Raw genomic sequence first — 20,125 nt, forward strand, 5'->3', positions numbered from 1 at the left:
TGGATTGCTGAAAGAGCCAAGTCAGTTTAATATTCTTGAATGGTCAGGTTTAAAATTTAAATGGTTTTTTGTTTTTGTTTTTTTAATTCAACAAGACTCAAGAGAACTCATATGCTTCTCTGATTAAAGAATTTAAAACTGTAAGATACTTTGGACAAGGTTTTCTTCCAACCCCACCATGCTTCTACCTCCCCACACCATTTTAAGAATGGTGTACACCAAGATTACTGAGAGAGACAAGGTAAAAAACAAATAAATCAAAAAGCCAAAAATATCCTCTCTCACAATAAAGCTTTATGGAATATTCAATATTTGAAATTTTACATTAGTTTTGATCTTCATATATTACTGAAACGCTATAAATAACAAATATTCTTCTTTTTAGCTGGTACCTAAGATGTGTATTCTAAAACCCACGTAATAATTTTGGGTGAATAGTGGTACCCAAATTCTGTTTAAAATAGGAATGAATGGCAAATAGAAAGATGTTGCATGGCCTCATGTGACTTATTCTGCAGTGTTTCAATTCTGAACAACCTACATGGCGAAGTAAATGTACTTTTGATGCCTTTATGATTGTTTCAAGGTTTCTATCACAGATTAAAGAAAAATGTCTTAGGAAATTGATTCTACTGTAGAAATATATGATCTCTAACATGAATCCCGTATTTGGGTTTCCCAAGGAGACACTGGAAATAAAGAGAGGAAATTTATATGTATATCTAGTAAGATTTCATAAAGCAGTATGTTTAATCAATCCACAAAATGTTACTAAGAGCATAAGCTGTGGAGTCAGAGATACCTAGGTGGTTCAAATCCATCTTACTAATTCTGTGACCTTGGGCAAATAACTCAACCTCTCTGTTCTTAAATTTTCTTGCCTGATAAGTGGCTAATTCTAACCCCTCCCTCAAGAGTTCTGGAGAGAACTAAATCAGATAAAATGAAGTGTTTGGCATAATAACAGAAATATAGTTCTGAATAACAATTACAGTTGTTATGCTTAAGTATATGGCAATACACAAAAAAAGAATGAACTACTGGCCCTGCCTTCGGAAATACTATTTTCTCACTGAGGTTTTGATACGCATATGTGAAAAGTTGTATCTATTGCAAATCAGAATATGATTCAATGAATCTAATAAAAGCTTTAGTACTCTCGAGAGGAAGAAATTGCTCTGGAATGCAGTTGTCTGATAAGGCTTAATGGGAGAGAGAGGATTTGAGGTGGACTGTAAATGAAATGTAAGATTCAGATACTGAGAAAGGAGGTGTGGTTTATTTCAAATTTATTTCTGATTCTAGAACTCAAGCACTTAACCATTGTGCCATAGTGCCTGCTCCATATGAGAAAATTGGTGCCTAGAAGTTCATGCATTATTTCCCTCACAAATACAGTTTCTTTTTAGGTCAAATCCTAGCTTGATCAATACTGTAGAAATAAAGATCAACCAAATGAAAAAAGCAAAGTTGGGAAAGCTTCAGAGTGGACAAAAGGAAAGCTTTCAGATGTGTCCTGATTGGAGGTTGCTGGCATGGAGAAACTGAAGGCAGGCTAACTAGAAGTAGGGCATCTTGTGTGATTGGTTAGGGGTCTGTACTTGACTTCCTCTGCTTGGTCCTAAGTTGGAAGTGGGGACAAAAAGCAGGGAAGCTGTCAGTTACTAATCAAGTCCTGGCCATTTTGGGCTGATTGTTACAGAAGTTATTGTTTAGCTTCCTGGATTGTCACTAGAGATAGCAATCTGGCTTCCTGTAAGTCTGATTTAAAGTTGGCTGGCTTCCTAGGTTGTTTGCTGTACATAGAGGGGTTGGTTTCTGGACAGGTTGCTATAGGTTATGAGTCAAAGTTCTATTTTTATATATGGTCTATCCATTTTCCATTTGTATATTCAGTCTCTCAGTACCTTTGTAGGGCTTAGTTGCCTTTGAACTCCCTAAGTACTTTCTGATTCTGGTGAAAGAAACATTCTTCAAGATTAAATGCTAGAAATTTAATTGAAAATTTATTTGGGAGTACAAAATTAAAATTGAGTATCTGAGGCTTATAGGCATACAGTATTTTATCACAGAGCCAACAATGTGCCTAATCTACATGTGCCTGGTTGTATATTTCAACTCAGCTTCATGCCCACCCTCTTTCTAAATTCTCCCTTCCATTTAGAGGAGGATCCTGGGAACTACATTTGCCAGAATCCCTAGCCAGCAGGTTTTAGGTAGGATTCTCCAATGAGAGGTTTTTCCTTGAAATACAAAATGGAAAAAAAAATTCTCTCATTCCTCAGTGGCAGCCATGGGCAGGCAGATAAAGATTGGGAGATGGTCACTGTGAAGTTCTGCCAGTAGCTTCCACACATCCTCCTTTCTGAGAAACACTCACTTTGGTGAAGCAGCTAAGGTCAATGGAGGTGGCTTTTCCAATATCCTTGTACTTCTACATTTCCTGAATATTTGCAGGGGCTTCCCTGACATTTGCTCTCCTAGCCCTTCAGATGGTTTGGTAAGTCTTTAATTCCCAGGGTTAAACCCCATTTTGTTCAAAATACCTACAGTGATTTTTGTTCTTCTGACTGACCCTGAGGAATGATCAGGTGTTCTGTCAAAAATAGGGGAGTACACATTCTCTGAAAATGTTCTGGATGAAACTGGAAACTATCGTTAAATAGTAAAGACAAGATAGAGGCACGGCATGAATATAGAAGCAGAGAGAGCGTCTAAGATGCTACACTGCTGACTTTGAAGATATAGGAAAGGGACTGGAACTGAAGAAACCTGGAGAAGGCAATATATTTAAGAGAGATCAATGAAGTCCCTCATGTGAGTAAGAAATTAATTCAGCTGTTCTGGAATAAGAGCTGTTCTTCTTAGAAGAAATTAATTCAGCTGTTCTGTAATAAGAGCTGTTCTTCTTGGCCACTGTATAGCAGAAATACATTGACTTTAGGAATGATACTGTCCATTTGAGAACTGAAACACAGCTACTTTGAACTGGAGAGCCATGGTCTGAGGGATGAGATCCAATACCACTATGTACATAATGGGAAGCCCAGAACTGAAGCACTTCCATACTGGATGGTAAGTGGACAATGGCACAAGGTCACATTGGTCAGCAAAACCAAAACCATGGCTTATTCAAAAGAATCATCCAAGATGGGAATATCATCTTTATGCCAAATGCTGCGTAACATAGTGTCTGAACCTGAATCACACTTGTCCAACTTGCAGTGATTTCTTAAGCTTGGTGCAAGGAGTAATGGACTTTCAGGAACTTTTGGCCAAGATGCCTACAAAACTAAATTATGCAGTCACAAGACTTAGTCAACTGGAAAATTGTCATTGTAAGATCTGCCAGGTGAGTAGACTTTTCTGTAGAGACCAAGTCTCCTGGGTTGATGATGATCACTGCAGGAACCGAACATGCCAAATGGTTCTGTGGAGTGTCAAAGGACGTCCTATCCCCCTCTCAGTTGCTCCCCAGACACCCTCCCCATGCACATTGCCAGCAGTGCTATAAAGTCTGCTGACCAAAATGTGTCTATACAGGAAAAGTCCTTGCAGAAGGCCAGTGGATTTTAACTAAGAGCTGCAGGGAATGCTGAAGTGGAGTTTTAGTAAAAATTACAGAATCATGCCCTCCTTTAACTGCTCAGAAAAGGATCACATGCAGTAGAGGTTATAACTTTTGTGCAGACAGCGCTAAATGTGGTGAAAACTTACAGTGCAAAAACTAGAATACAAAAGCTACTTGTGAATGCAAGAACGGTTATATCTGTGTCCAGAGAGACTCTGCCTGCCATAAGAATATTGATGAGTGTGCAGCTAAAATGCATTACTGTCATGCCAATACTCTGTGTGTCATCTTGCCTGGGTTACATCACTGTGACTATGTCCCAGGATACATTCATATGGATGACTTCTCCTGTACAAAATAGGATGAATGTGGCCACAGGCAGCACACCTGTGATGAGCATGCCATCTTTACCAACACTGTCCAGAGACACAGCTGCACCTACAACCTGGGCTAAGTGGGGAATGGGACTGTCTGTAGAGTATTCTGCCAAGAGGGCAGCAGATATGGGATATCGTGGCTCCTAACAAATGCGTTTGTCCTCTGGATTCAAAGGAAGCCACTGCGAGAAAGATATTGATGAATGTACAGGGGGAGTCATTGAGTGCCACAACCATTCCTCCTGGGTTAACCTGCCAGGGTGGTGCCACTGTGAGTGCAAAAGCAGTTTTTAGGATGATGGAGTCTCTATTGACAGTGATGAATGTGCCTTAAGAACTCATACCTTTGGAGTGATTCTGCCTCCATCAACCTGCCAAGGGGATTCCACTGCCTCTGTCTTTCTAGGCCCTCCAGCTCTTGTGACTGCCCACATGGAGAACTGCAGTGTAATAGGCAGGTGTGGACCTTGAAAGAAAACAGGTGTTCTGTCTGTTCCTGCAAGGACCAAAAGATTTTCTGCCAATAGACAGCTTGTGATTGCTGGAATCCAAATGTTGACCTTTTCTGTTGCCCAAAGTGTGAACCAGGGTCATAAATCAATATTTAGATCAAAATGGACACAAGCTCTATCAAAGTGGAGACAATTGGACTCACAGCTGCCAGCAGTGCCAGTGTCTGGAAGGAAAGGTAGATTACTGGTCACTTGTTCCAGTTTGAGCTGTGAGTACACAGCCATCTTGGAAAGGCATTATTGTTCCCACTGTGTCAGTGACCCCTGCCTAGCTGATAACATTGCCTATGACATCAGAAAATCTTGCCTGGACAGCTGTGGCATTTCAAGGCTTAGCAGCTCACTATGAACATGGCTGGATCTCCTTGTACAACCCGCAAATGCAAGGATGGAAACGTCTGCTGTTCTGTGGATTTAGAGTGTTTTCATATAATTGAAGTATTTAAAATGGATTCATCATCACGGGAGAATATTGGACAAAATGACCATCCAATATAATGAAGAACAGGAGTTGGTGTTTTCTACCACAGACAGTTATCAAAGTCTGCATCTGAGAAGGTGTTTGGGGAATGCATTTTGGACCTACAGCTTTGTTCATTCATGCTACGTAGTCTAGATGACCTACAGTGCAGTGCATTCAAGTCTTTGGTTGTTAGAAGTTTCCCATGTTGTAAGTCATATTTCCCTTATCCGATCATTTGCAAATACATTTAAATGATCTCATGGTGAATGTTGATGTTATTTTTGGTTTATTTTGTGTACTAACATAATAGAGACTCAAGATCCTTTTATTTATTTTTTCTGGACTTTTGGATCAAATTCTACAAATAAAGCTGCCTATTGTGATTTTTGTCACCCCAAACAAACAGACAAAAAAAAAACCCCAAAACAGTAAAAACAATTGCTAGAAAAAGAGTAAATGTTTTAGTTCTCATATATTAGACTTAACTTCTTTTTTTTTTAAGATTTATTTATTTGAGAGAGAGAGTGAGAGAGAGAGAGAGATAGCGGTGGGGAGGGGCAGAGAGAGAATCCGAGAATCTCAAGCAGACTCCCTAAGCAGGAGCTTGACGTGGGGCTTGATCCCACAACCCTGAGATCATGACCTGCACCAAAGTCAAGAGTCAGACACTTAACTGACTGAGCCACCTAGGCGCCCCTAGACTTAACTTCTTAATATGAGTATCATTTCTTATTTTTCTTTATCTTCCCAGTGTTTGGCACAGCTTTGCACAAATCAATCATTCAATAATATCTGTTAGATCAAGTTAAATTAACTATACAGATGAAAAAGAAACAGGAATTTTGAAACAGACCAAGTCAGAAAAGCAGTTGATCAAAAAATGAAAGTAAATATAAAAAAGAAAATAATAAAATCGTGACAGTGAAAATACATATCCTACTAAGGCCTCCTCTACAAAGAGGAAATTTAAGATCAAAACATTAATTTGGATCAGTCTTCGAATTATCCTATGGCTTATTTCTGGTTCTATTTTACTTTTTAATGCCTTTCCTCACATTCCTTCATTTCTATTGCTGTTAACTCCTTCCAAACTAATGTCAAATCTCTTCACTTTCTGCCATCTCTGTTGTTACTAGCCTAACCCAAGCAATGCTTACATCACTGGGACTTCTGCAGTAATCTTTCAACTGAGATTTCTGCTCCCATTCCAGTGCCCCCAGTTCATTCTCTAAACCTGCCCTGTCCAGGACAGTAGCCACCAGCCACGTGTGGCTACTGAGCACTGGAAATGCTGCAGGTTTGAACTGAGATGTGCTGTAAGTTTAAAATACAAGGGAAAAAATACACACACTGAATTTCAAAGACCTAGTATGGAAAAAAATGTAAGATGTCAATAAAATTTTACATTGATATGATAATGATTTATCATTAATGGTTTGGATATGTTCGGTTAAATAAAATCTATCAGTAAAAATAATATGATAGATTTTGTTTACTCTTAAAAATGTGACTAACAGAAAGTTTAATTGTCCTATGTGGCTTGCAATATATTTCTATTGGACAGCCCTGCTCACTGTAATCAGTGATCTTTTCAAAACAAAAATGTGTTCATGTCATTACCTTGCTTTAAACCTTGCACATAGGATAAAAACCAAGATTTTAATGTTGCCTTCAAGCACCTGACTAATCTGGCCCCTGCCTACCTCTCCAGCCCCACATCATCCTCCTCAACCCTGATAGCTTCATCCTTCTTGCAGTTACACTCTTCTCTTCTTAGCTGCATTCCTCTCACATGTCATTTCCTACCTGAAATGCTTTTCTCACTCTTCATGTGTCCAGTTCCCACTCATCCTTTAGGTCTCAGCTGAAATGTTACTATGTTACTACATGAGGGAGGCATTACTTGACAGCTTGTAATCTTAGCATGAGCTGTCATAACAAAATGAGACAGGTGGCTGTGTGGTTTAAACAACAGAAATGTGTTTTCCCACAGTTCTGTAGGCTGGAAGTCTGAGATCAGAGTGCTAGCATGGTTAGGTTCTAGTGAAGGCTCTCTTCCAGGCCAGAGGTGGCCACCTTCTTCATGTGTCCTCACATGGCAAGGAAAAAGAGACAGAAACTCTCTGTTATCTCTTCTTATAAGGGCACTATTCCTATCATGAAGGCCTCATCTTATCTTGCAAAGACCCCATCTCCAAATACTATCACATTAGGGGCTAGGGATTCAATATATGAATTTTGTGGGGCAGATGCAGTTCAGTCCAATAGCATTCCCCAACCTATATTAGATCCCCTATTATTTTACCTTATAGCAATATGTCTTGTCCTGTGTAAATCTTATCACAATTTGTAATTATGTATTTATTACTTTGACAGGGATAGCATTGCAGAGTTCTTATTCAATAAATGGTTATGTCAACATTTTTCTTGGGCTTATGGACTTTGAGAGATAGAAGGAACCTGAGATGTCATCTAGACGAATGTCTTTGTTTTAGATATGAGGAGACTGATACAGTTTTACCTTTATTTAAAAAGGGGGGGTTCTCTTTCTGTGATTTATATCTTATAGAGTTAGTAATCTTTAGACTGAGAAGCTGTATGATAGTACAATTTATCATACTATGACAAAGTATGATAGATGAGATAAGGAGGTCCTGCACATTTGTATCAGGAATGCACAGGCTTACCTCATATCTTGGGATTATTTAACATGGACTCACCCTGTAATGCTGTGTGTGAGAGAGAGTAGGAGAGGATAAGCCTTTAAATTTCAAAGAAGCCTGATCTATTTTTGCTAGTTCCAAGTAATGCAAGTTTTTTTTTTTTCAAATAATTCAAATTATATGAAAAGAGTGAAGTCAGTTGTAGTTGTTATCTCTCAGCTTTGTCTGTCTGATGAAGTCTTCATTTAGCCTTGATTTTTGAAAGATATTTTCCCTGGGTATAGAATTCTAGGTTGATAGTACTTGAAAGATATTTCCAATTGTTTTTTTGTCTTTCTTGTCTTTGCTCCTCAGTATGTAATGTGTCTACTTTTCTCTGGCTACTTTTAAGATTGACTCTTTATTGCTGGTTGTCAAATACTTGATTACAATGTGACTTTCATGGTTTTCTGCTTTGGGTTTGTTGAGATTCTTGGATCTTTGGGTTAATAATTTTCATCAAATTGAAAAATGCTTAGCCATTCTTTATTCAATATTTTTCTGTCCTTCTATCTTCTATCCTCTGACCCTCTAATTACATACACATTAAACTACTTTATACTGTCCCACAGGTAATTTTTTTCAATCTTTTTTTGGTCTCAGTGCTTAAGTTTGCATAGTTTCCTTTGCTATATCTTGAAGTCAATTAATTTTTTTTTTCTTTAGTAGTGTCTAAGCTATTGCTAAACCTCTCCAGTGTAGTTTTACATCTCAGATCATGTGCTTTTTTTTTTTTTTAATCTCTAGGAGTACTATATAGGCTTTTCTTATATCTTTGGCTTTTCTCTTTATGATGATTATGTTTTACTCTACCATTTTAAACATATGGGTCATAGTTACACTAGCCATTTTAATATCCTTGTCTGTTGGTTTCATTATCTCTTCCATTTCTGTGTCTGTTTCACTTGGTTATGGGTCATATTTTCTGCTTCTTTTCATATCCAGTATTTTTTAATTGAGGTATAATTGACATATAATATATTATTTTCAGTTGTACAACATAATAATTTGATATCTATGTACATTGCAAAATTATCACCACAATAGGTCTAGTTAACATCTGTCACCTTAGATAGTTACAAAACTTTTTTTTTTCTTATGATGATAATTTTTGAAGTCTACTCTCTGAGCAACTTTCAAATATGCAATACAATATTATTAACTATAGATACTATGCTGTACATTACATCTCCATGACTTATTTATTTTGTATTTGGAAGTTCTTACCTTTTGACCCCCTTAACTCATTTCTCCCACCCACCTCCTATCTTCAGTAGCCACCACTCTGTTCTCCATGTCTATGAACTTTTTTTTTCCAAAATTTCACATGCATGTGAGATCATATGGTATTTGTCTTTCTCTCTCTGACTTATTTCATTTAGCGTAATAACCTTAAGATCCATCCATGCTGTCATAAATGACAAGATTTCCTTCTTTTTATGGATGAATAGTATTCCATTTATACTACATTTTCTTTTTTCATTCATCCACCAATGGACACTTAGGTTGTTTCCATATCTTGGTTATTGTAAATAATGCTGCAATGAACATGGGGATGCATATATCTTTTTGAGGTTGCATTTTATTTCATTTTTATTTTATTGCATATTTCTTCAAATAAATATCAAAAATTGGAATTGCTGGATCATATGGTATTTCTATTTTTAATATTGTGAGGAACCTCCCTACTGTTTTCCATAATGGTTGCACCAGTTTACATTCCCACCAGCAGTGTACAAGGGCTCCCTTTTCTGCATATCCTTACCAACATTAGTTATTTCTTATCTTTTTGATGATAGCTATCCTAATATGTGTGAGGTGTTATCTCATTGTGGTTTTGATTTGCATTTCCCTGATGATTAGTGATGTTGAGTATCTTTTCATGTACCTGTTCGGCATCTGTATATCTTCTTTGGAAAAAATGTCTGTTTAGATCTTCTGCCCAGTTTTTTAAGTGGATGGTTTGTTTTTTGGGTGCTGAGTTGTATGATTCTTTATCATACCTGGTCTTTGTAATTGGATGCTAAACATTGCTAACTTTGCATTATTGGTACTGGGTTTTGTTGTTGTCCTTTAAATAGCATTTGATTTTCTTCTGCATGCCATTAACTTACTTAGAATAAGTAGTTAGAGACTTTCTCTTTTAAGCTTAGCTAGAGTGGATGCAGAGCAGCTTTTGTATAGGGTTATTTTAGTCATTCTACTAAGGCCTTTTGGGGATTCTTCCTAAGGCCCTGTGTATTGCAAGATCTTTTTACTTAAGCTAGTGGGAACACAAACTATTCCCAGCAGAACTATTCCTACACATTATTTTGCTTGGTCTTTTCCTGGTAGCTCTTTCCCTCCCCAGTCTTGGGTAGTTTCTTCAGATGCATGCACTGATTATATAGAGCTGAAAGACTCAAGAGAGCCCTCTGCAAATTTCTGGAAATCTCTCTCAATATATGTGGTTCTCTTCTCTCTGGTGCTCTGCTCCATAAAATCTAGTCATCTTGGTCACCTTAAACTCCAATCTCTGTGCTTTCAACACAGTGAGACTACCATACTGCATTTGGTCTCTTTTTGTTCTATGTCTGGAAACTCTCTCTGGGCAGTAATACAGTGCAGTCCTAGAGCTCATCTTGTTTGTGTCCCTTTCCCTGGGGAATTATATTCCTGTGGTGTCTGTTGTCCAATGTCTGAAAACTGTTTTTTCCCCATATATTTTATATTTGTTTAAAGTGAAGGATAAATCAGTTCCTTGTTACTCCATTTTGGCCAGGACTCAAAGCCCCCATTTATTTGTCTTCTATAAGAAAGCACTATGTCTTTTGTACCTCATAGACTCAAAGAATTTTAGAGCTCAATGGACTCCTAGAGGACATATAATCTAAGTCCTTATAGGTATCTGGTAAATGATACTCAGACATGAAGAAAAACACACAAACATATGACTTTATGCTGTATAGGAAGACATTTTATTCCAGCTGTTGAAATAACAGCAGTCATACCACAATTGCCAAAATAGAATTATCAATAAGAGTAGAGTAATAATGTTCTGGGCATTGTCAACAATTAAATCATCTTTGGGAGGTGCCTATATAATCACCCTTAATGAGTCCAAAGATGAAAAAAATCACAATTTAATTGTGTTGGCTGCTAGTTTCCATTGCTGTCGAATGTTTGGACTGTAGGACTCCTTTTCCTTTCCAGGAACCATTTCAGTAATTGGTTGACTCCAGCCTCTAATTGCCTTCTTGTTACTTTTTCCCTGGGCAGAGACACTGGTGATATTTTACTAATGCTTATCTACCTGCTATCTACTTAAAAACAACTTTAATTTGGTTTAAAATGTACCTGAATCTAAAATCTCTTTACAGCCCATCCTCCTTGTTCATTACTCTGCCTCTTTCCAGATGGTACTCTCTTTAACACAACCTTGTAAAGATTTCCACCCAGTTCACTAAAGTGGAAATGTGAAACTTGAGGCTCCTGTCTAGTGCTACTATTGAAAGGGGGCTTACATTTAGGAAACACTTGCTCTTTCTTTTACTACCATAGAACATACCACAGTGCAAAATGGATTTCTCTTGAAATCTCATTTCTAACTGAGTTATAGATCAGAGCCCTGGTTAAATATTTTAGTAATAGTGTGATATTGTGATATAATAAGCAATATAAGTATATCTGGTCTTTGTTCCCAATTTTTGGCCAGAGCCCCATTTTAATTTCCTAAATGATAAGAGCTACAAACGCTAAAGAAGTGTCTTGTTATTCATAACAAGTCCCAATCCTGGCAGGGAGCCACTAACATCCTTGGAATCTCCTAAGTGATAAGAGTCATAAAGGTGTCTTGATATTCATAACAAACACATTTCAGCCACATCTGAGGTTATGCTACAGAGGTGATTTTTGGAAAACCCCTAGATAATCACAGGATGGGGGCTGGCTGCTAAGGGAACTAACCATGTGATTAGAGGTTTAGAACTTTTGGCTCCACCCTCTGACCTCAGGGGATGTAGAAGGGCTAGAGGTTGAGTTAATCACCAGTGGCTAATTATTTAATTAATCATGCCTACATAATGAAGCCTCTGTAAAAATCTTAATCAAAAGGATTAGGAAAGCTTCTTGGTTGGTGAACATATGGAGGTGCTGGGAGGGTGACATGCCCAGAGAAGGCATGGAAACTCCATGCCGCTTCCTTCAAATCTCATGCTATGCATCTCTTCCACCTGACTATTCTTGAGTTGTATCCCTTTTATAATAAACTGTTAATTTCATAAGTAAATTGTTTTCCTGAATTTTATGAGCCACTGTAGCAAATGATCAAACTTGGGAAAAGGGTCTTGGTATCTCCGATTTAGAGCCAATTAGTCACAAGCACAGGAGACAACCTAGCTTGTGATTGACGTCTGAAGGTGAGGGGAGAGGGCATTTTTGTGGTACTAAGCCCTTAACTTGTGGGGTGTGATGCAAATTCAGCAATAAGTTAAATTATAGGATACCTAGTTGGTATCCAGAAAGCTGGAGAATAGTTGGGTGTGGAAAACCCACACATCTGGTGTCAGAAGTGAAGTATTAGGAGTAGCAGAGTAAAAGTAGAGGAGAAATGAAGAATGATTTCCTCTTTCAAGCAATATGTATTTTTCATTACTAAAAAATATATATACACAGAATAGTTTAAGATAATCATACAACATTCTAGTAGGTTTTATAATTATTTCCACAATTTCTGACCTCTCCTTTCCAATATGCATATGTTTTAGAGATAGTTATTATCATAGTATCAATTTTTTAAAAAAAGAAAGAAGGAAAACAAAAAAGAAAGAAGGAAAGTTAAAACTACCAGAGAAATAATTCCACATCTCTATGGCTTTTCCTATTTTTCAACATTCCACCCCTTTTAAAATGATATTTCTTTCAATTACCTAGACAGCAGAAATGCTTTGGAGAAAATTAAACTATGCCTTAACTTACTAGTATATTTTATAACAGCATCTATCTTTAACATAAAATTTTCAAACATAATTTATATCTACCAGCAATATCTGATTTGTGTGTTTTATTGAAAATGAGACACCCGGGGCGCCTGGGTGACGAAGTCCGTTAAGATGTCTGACTCTTGATTTCAGCTCAGGTTGTGATCTCAGGGTCGTGAGATGGAGCCCTGGTTGGGCTCTGCTCAGTGGGGAGTCTGCTGGAGATTCTCTTTCTCCCTCTCCCTTTGGCCCGCCCCCCGCTTATTCTCTATCTCTCTCTAAAAATAAAATCTTTAAAACTAAATAAAGAAAAGAAAATGAGACTCCCTTGAGCACTATGTACTACTAATCTTGCTCAGAGCACCAGTAACTCAACTCTTATCAGTTAAACAACTCCTAAACAAAATGATAGTAAAAGAATCAGTTGTCTCTGATTGTCTATACTACATAAAATCAAATTTAAAGGGATTATGCTATGACATAGGGTCCCATCTAAGATGCTTAAAAGATGACCATTATAGATACCATACATGTATGATGAATACTTTAGTCCTAAGAATTGTCATATATTATGAAAATATACTTTGCAGTCTGCTTATGTGTACATATATGTTAAAAATCAGGACTGCAAGTCCTGCAGAAATAACCCTGGAATTTGAAAGAGCTGCATGGAGTTAAAGTTACAGCATGAGAGATTGCCCCTCTGTCACAACCTGGAATACCACCAGGGTTTGAGGCATGGAGATTAAAAGTCCTGTCACTCAAAATGGGCTAAAACAAGGAAGTGACTGCTATTGAAGCATTCAAGAAAACTAAAAGTTATTTGTATTATATCTTCTTCAAGTTGGGTATTATGTTTACGCACCCCATCTTTTCAAAAGGAAATTTCAGGCCAACTATTCAAGCATATCATTTCTTTACCAGGGCTTTTGTTGTTGTTGTTTTTTGGTTTTGGGGTTTTTTTGCCTTTGGTATAGTTGTGGTTTCAGTTTTCCCATGTTCCATCTTAAATAAGTTGTCAGCAAGGTCCAGTCTCAATTACTTCACACCTGAGCACTATGATAACTCTTTCTCTCTACTGTATCTCATCACAAAACCCCGTAATAGCTACTGAAGCCTTTTTCATCATTCATCATTCTATCAGCAGTCTTTTGATGGCCTAATGGTCCAACTACACTACGCTGATATAGATCCTAAGCTGTTCCACATGGAAGCTGCATCAAAATACTCCCAAGAAGCAGATACAGCCCCAAGTTTAAATATACCAGAACAAAGCTTTGTATTACGTCTTTGTATTATGCCCTCTCTTTTTAGATATACAAATATACAACCAAACAACTTGGTACAACCACTGTATAAAGTAGTTACATATCTGCCTTCAAATAATAATTAAAAAAAGAACCTTTAAGGTGTTACTGATTATTTTAAGGATCAGAAGTTATACTTATTAATCTAGGTCTTTCCAGATGTAGATGCCACAATAGGATTAAATACATATACATATAGATTTAATTAAGGAAATGCCTGTGAGAGAAAAAAGAGATGGGAGTCAGAGAAAGCAGATTTTTCTGACCACAGTGCAAGGACAGTAAACAAGAAAAGGGAAGGAAAGTCAGATGGAAGGATCTTAGATTACTATGCAACCTAAGGAAGTTTCAGCAAGACTCTCAGAGAGCCCTCAAGCCAAAACTGGCTGTCAACGAGGTTCTGATTCTCCCAGGAATGGACCTGTTTTAGTAGCCCTTCCATGCTCAGTCCTATCTGGGAACAGCCCATGGGAAGCATGGCCTTAGTGCAAACAAGGGGATGGATGCAACTGGGCCCTGATCAGGTTCTCTGGGGTTACATTCTCATGCCCCACCACAATTACTTTCTTAAAATATCAAATATAGTTCAGGATTCAGGAATTTATTTTATATAAAACATCCAAATTCACCTAATTACAATTTCTGTCACAATAGGACTTGTATATTATGATGTCAAACAAGACTGGACACAATATAAAGTAAAACAACTAGTCCTCAAGACAATATACGTCATAAGTGGGAAGCAAAGGAATCTTGCTGCCAACATTCCAGAGTTGAGCTGATTTTATCTGCACCTTGAATCTATGTTTAGCAGCTTAGGCAAAAACAGAAACAAATTAGGCTCTTCTTTTTTTATTATTATTATTCTTATTTTCTTTTTATAACAAAAGAAAGCCAATAAATTTAATACCATCTTTCTTCCTGGAACTAAACTCAAAACGAATTTATTACTTGCTTCCCTGTACAAATGCTTCCTACCATAGTGAATCATATCTCCAATGGTGGATTTACAAAAGGATCAGAAATGCAGTTCAAGGAGATGATTTTGTATTGACCTTCCCTGACAGTAGAGGACTTAACATTAAGCTGTAACTTGGTCAAGGAATTTCTGCTTGGCTTAAGTAATAGGACTCAAAAACCATGCCTTCAAGTATTCTAAAATAATACTGGGAAAAAACTCAAAGAATTCAGAAGAGAAAATAAGAAGCCTGATATGGTGAAAGGGATTTTGCAAATGTGACTAAACTAAGGCTATTGAGATGAGATTATCCTGGATTATCTGGGAGGGCCCAATGATGTAATTACAAGTGTTCTTAAGAGGAAGGCAGGAGGGTCAGAGACAGGAATGGGAGATGTGACAAGGCAGCGATGTAAGGAAAGGGCCACAGGCCGAGGAACACAAGTGGCCTCTAGAAGCTGAAAAATACAAGGAACAAATTCTCCTCTGAAGCTCCAAAGGAGCCACTCCTGCCAACAACCTGATTTTAAACCCATTTAAAAACTTGTTTTAGACTTCTGACCTCCAGAACTGTGTAAGAGTAAATTCCTCTTGCTTTAAGCCAATGATAATTTATAACAGCAGAAATAGGAAATTAATACAGATGTTTATCAAATGACTAAGTTTTGTGAAACGTTGCTTTGGCAGGTGTCTGAATGCAGGTATTTTATGTTGTTGATTAAGGCAATAGTCATAAGCTACAGATGCCGGACTGTAATTTGTGTATTCATCATTCAGCAAATATTTCTGCAAGTTACTCATTACCCCGGTATATAATTCATCTGGATGTGGACACTTGAAATCAGTTTTATAATTTAATAATAATAGAGTAATTAATAGCATTTTTTGAGACATTGTTCTAAGCACTTTATACATATTATCTAGCCTTATGGGATAGTTTCTGTTATAATCCACATTTTAATAGATTGACTTTGCTGAGGAATGGAGAGGCAAGATAACTTACCCAAAAATCACACAGTTGTGGAACCAGCTTTGAATCTATAGGTCTGTTTTTGTCTAGAGCCTGGACTTTCACCATATTTAAGGAGTCCTAGATGTTCTCTTTCCACTTCTTTGCCTAAATTGGGCTTCAGTTCCCCCTTACAATGTTGTTATACTCTTTTCATTATGTGATCATTCTTCTGGTTGTAGAAGCCAAAGCAAAATAAAAATAGTTCTGCCTTCCCTCTGCCATCTGACAACATTAAACCATCTTTCTATTCAATGTTTATGAATAATTTTCTCAATAGGAAGCTACTTCAAATATAAAATAATATAAAGTAAAATACTTCTAACAACATTAAACAAAAATCATGGAGAAGTAATAAAAATTTAACACTGAATTAAAATGTCATTAATTTTCTTTACAGGAATATAGACCAATCTGTGCCTTTGCCCTTAGAAAAAGCAATATGGACTTTCTCCATTACTGTGGAATCTTGGGAAAGACATTTAGGCCCTTTGGGCACCAGATCCCTCTTCTGCATAATTGGAGTTGGACTGGAAAATCCCCAAGGCTTCAGCTCTTGAATTCAATGAGTGCAATATATATATATTTATTTATTTTGGGAAAAAGTAATTCAAAAGAACCCTGCCTGTTAATATGACACAGGACCCTGATTCACCAGACATTTCTAAGAGCCATGTGCCTTTGATGCTAGACTCATTACCTATCTTATAGGCTACTTATGAAATGTGTTCCCTTTCAGTGGGTGGGACCATGTCATTGTGTTTGCTTTAATAGTCTACTTGCTCCTGTGCACTTTCTACCTCTTGATGAAAATCAGTACCCATTTAGTTTTAGCTTAATCTTCTACTATATTTCAAATACTGTCCACTTCAGCCACCCCAGTTAATATATAACATCACTTAGCTAGCAGGTTCAAATATGTCCAAAGTTAAGAATGTTGCAGGAGGAATATCTGCATTAGGTATATGGTTGGACCAAATGACCTCTTCGGGTCCTGGTTTTCTAGAGAATGTCATAATTTTAACACTGAAGGTCCTAGATACCAGGAATCCCTCAGTCCTGGGAAAAGTAGGATGGTTAGTCGCCCTTTCTAAGGCCCCTTAAATCCTAAGACTACATCAGTGCTGTCCAATAGAATTTTCTGCAATGATAGAAATATTCTAACACTATCCAATTCAATAGCCTCGTGTGGCTATTGACTACCTGAAGTGTGAACAATACAACTGAGAAACTGAATTTTTAATTAACTTAAGTAGCCACATGTAACAAGTGGCTACTCTGTGGGACAGCACAGCTCTAGGTGATGCCATGAAAATGATCATTAGTGAGGTGTTTCATGCAGCAGCCCCAAGGGAAGCACACTGGAAAGCAGTATGACTGCACACTTGTGTGACATCAACCCACCAGCTCTATGTCCTGTATCCACTGTTATACCGACAAGGCAATATAATAAGGTTATCCAGGAATATTGATAAGACTTACCTTTATCACTCTTAAGATCAAAAGATAGATTCAATGATGGCTCTTTGAGAAACATATGATTTAAGTTGTGTATTTAGTCTGAGTTTCAGTAGGCAAGTAATCACATCCAAATAAAAGTACTCTAGTAATTAGTACTTTGTGGTTTTTCTGCTGAGACAGAAGCAGCTGTGGATTTTAGGTATATGGAGAGTGAGCCCTTTCTGATGTAGCCTGGTGGTTTAGTGAAGCTAGGGACATTATACCAAATTAAGTTCCAACTTGGAATGAGAGCTGACTTAAAATTTTCCTAAGAGAAACCCAGGGAACTGAAGTTTGCTTTATTATATTAAAGTGAGCAGTCAGCAGACAGAAAAACACAACAGTACATCCTAAAGGAAGATGAGAATTTTCTTGAATTGCAGAATGTTGACACCGTACATCTGTCTGACATCAAAGCTGTTGGTTATAAATCTTGCAGATAACTGATCATCCCAAATCCACAAAGGCAAAAGTTGAAAGAGAAGTTGGAACATCAGAAGAGGCAAAGAAACTCCACAGCCCCTGAAGGAGTTGAAGCCAGTTACAGTGTGACATATATCTTAGGTTTCTGCAGGACTTGGCTGTCCATTTAAATGCTAATGAGCAGCCCTGGCATATCCCAGGAATTAAAGTGCTGAAGCAGGCAGCAGCACTGGAAATCTCAGACCGTTGTTGAATATTCAGTATCCATGTGCTAAAGAGCTCAGGTATACTTTTAAATGTCAGAGAACAAACCACAGCTCTCATTATGCTCCGCTATGAATTTCTTGGCAATGTGCCACTTTTTAAAGAAAGTACGAGTGCAGTTTTGCGTTTTCAAGTGATTTTTATTCGGTTGATCTGGTAAGCAAAACAAGGTCATTACCGCAGTTTATACATAGGGTATTAATTAAAAGGCAAATTCAAAAGTTCTTCCAAGTTAAATTTTTTTTAACTCTTAAAGTTTCAATCATCTTCAGCTATAAGAACTGAAAACAGACATTTCAAGGAAATTTCAGGGTTTTTTTTTTTTTCTAATTTTCTTACTCTGTATTTAGTTCTGTGGCACATCAAAACGATACTAATATAATATCACTGAACCAGCAATAAGCAGGCACTTTGAGAGATAGTAATAACACGTTATTGAATTTGTTGCCTTAAGAAAAGGAAGAAGCTATCCAAAGGCTGAGTGAGCTTCCAGAAGGTCAATTATGTAGGGAAATATACTTGCTATGTGGATAACTGCTATAACCTCTAGAGAGCATGGGTTCTTGGTATTCTTCAAGTTATATACAGAATTTCTTTCACATGTCAGGTGTTGGGCTAGATGCTGGGGATGTAATAATAATAGTAACTCATATACTGATATAGTATATGGATTTAATATATGATATAGTAACTAGTATATGATACAGTATTTAGTATATGATATAGTAACTCATACTGATTGTCCTGTGAATAGCACTATGTAAATGCTTTACCTATGGTAATTCACTTAATCCTGTGAGGATGTAATCCAACCTGTAGGTTGTAAACACCCTTATGAGGTAAATATTTATGGATGGGGAAGCTGCAGCAGGAGATTATGTAACATAGCCAAATTAATACAGGTTGTAATTAATGAAAATGGGATTCAAACCCATATAGTCTGTTCTCGAAATTTACACTCTTAAAACCATTATACCTACTGCCTTAGTCCTTAATGTTACATTCCAGTAACATTTTGACCTATCTTCTATTTGAAATTTCTTTAGATATTTGGCTTTTAAAAAAATAAAATACTGGCTCTCACTAGATGATAAATGCTCAGGTTTCCCTAGTGTGGTGATTTGCCCATATTTGATGTTCTATAAATGTTTGTGGTGCAGTCAGTATAGTTAGAAGGAAGGTTTTGGAACTAAAGAGAACCTAGATAAAATCCCAGCTCAACCATTTCCTCAATACATCAACTCAGTTTCTTCATCTGTAAAATGGGAATAATGGAGTTATTGTGAAGATCAAATGAGATAATGCTACAAAGTTTTTAGCACAGTACCTGGCACGTAACAGGCTTGCAACGAAAGCTCACTTTCTTGGTTAAAATAAATTACTTGTTTTAAATAATTGATAGACATTACTTTCTCTTTAAATTAGAATGAACTTAGAAATATGGAGCCACGAAAGACCTGAGAGAATCTAGGCCAAACCCTAGAGCTGAGGAAAGCGAGGTCTAATTGATGTAGGAAAGAACATTAGGGTTCAAAGCCGATGGCCAAGAAAGAATTCTTGAGACATCTTTGGTGCAAAAAGGTGGTTTTATTAAAGCACGGGGACAGGACCCGTGGGCAGAAAGAGCTGCAATGGGGTCATGAGGAGTGGCCCATTATATACTTTCAAGTTGGGAGGGGGTTAGGGATAGCATAAGTCTCTAAGGAATCTTGGAAGCAAGATTTCCAGGACTTTGAGGGGGCTTGTTGGGAAAAGGTCATTTATTACCATCTAACAAAACCTTAGTCATGAGACCCTTCAGATGTATATCAGTGGGTCATATGCTTGGGGGATGATTGCCAACACATATCTTGGGGGGTTTAGAGATAAAGGAAGTTCCCAAAGGAATTTTTATATGTTAAAGTAGACGTACAGGATCCTGGTGGGGATGGGGGCAGGCTAAGATTGGCTTTGGCCCTTAGCAAAGTATTAACATCAAGGCAGCTGAGTCCCTAGACGAATGTCACTCTGCCTATTTCAAGGACTTGTCAATGGGCTGTAGGTAGTAAGGAAATTTAATAATTTTTCTTCTGCCTTTGTTT

The 20,125-nt window shown here is 37.3% G+C and overlaps 1 protein-coding gene and 1 pseudogene across 1 annotated transcript in view; both read left to right on the top strand.

Moving 5' to 3' along the window:
* LMNTD1 (lamin tail domain containing 1) overlaps nt 1-20,125 on the top strand; it is a 437,084-nt gene that overhangs the window by 235,393 nt on the left and 181,566 nt on the right. The gene's annotated exons all lie outside the window — the stretch shown is intronic.
* On the top strand, nt 542-4,958 carry LOC110580814 (annotated as a pseudogene).

Source organism: Neomonachus schauinslandi, chromosome 5 (assembly GCF_002201575.2).
Source record: "Neomonachus schauinslandi chromosome 5, ASM220157v2, whole genome shotgun sequence".
Taxonomy (NCBI): domain Eukaryota; kingdom Metazoa; phylum Chordata; class Mammalia; order Carnivora; family Phocidae; genus Neomonachus; species Neomonachus schauinslandi.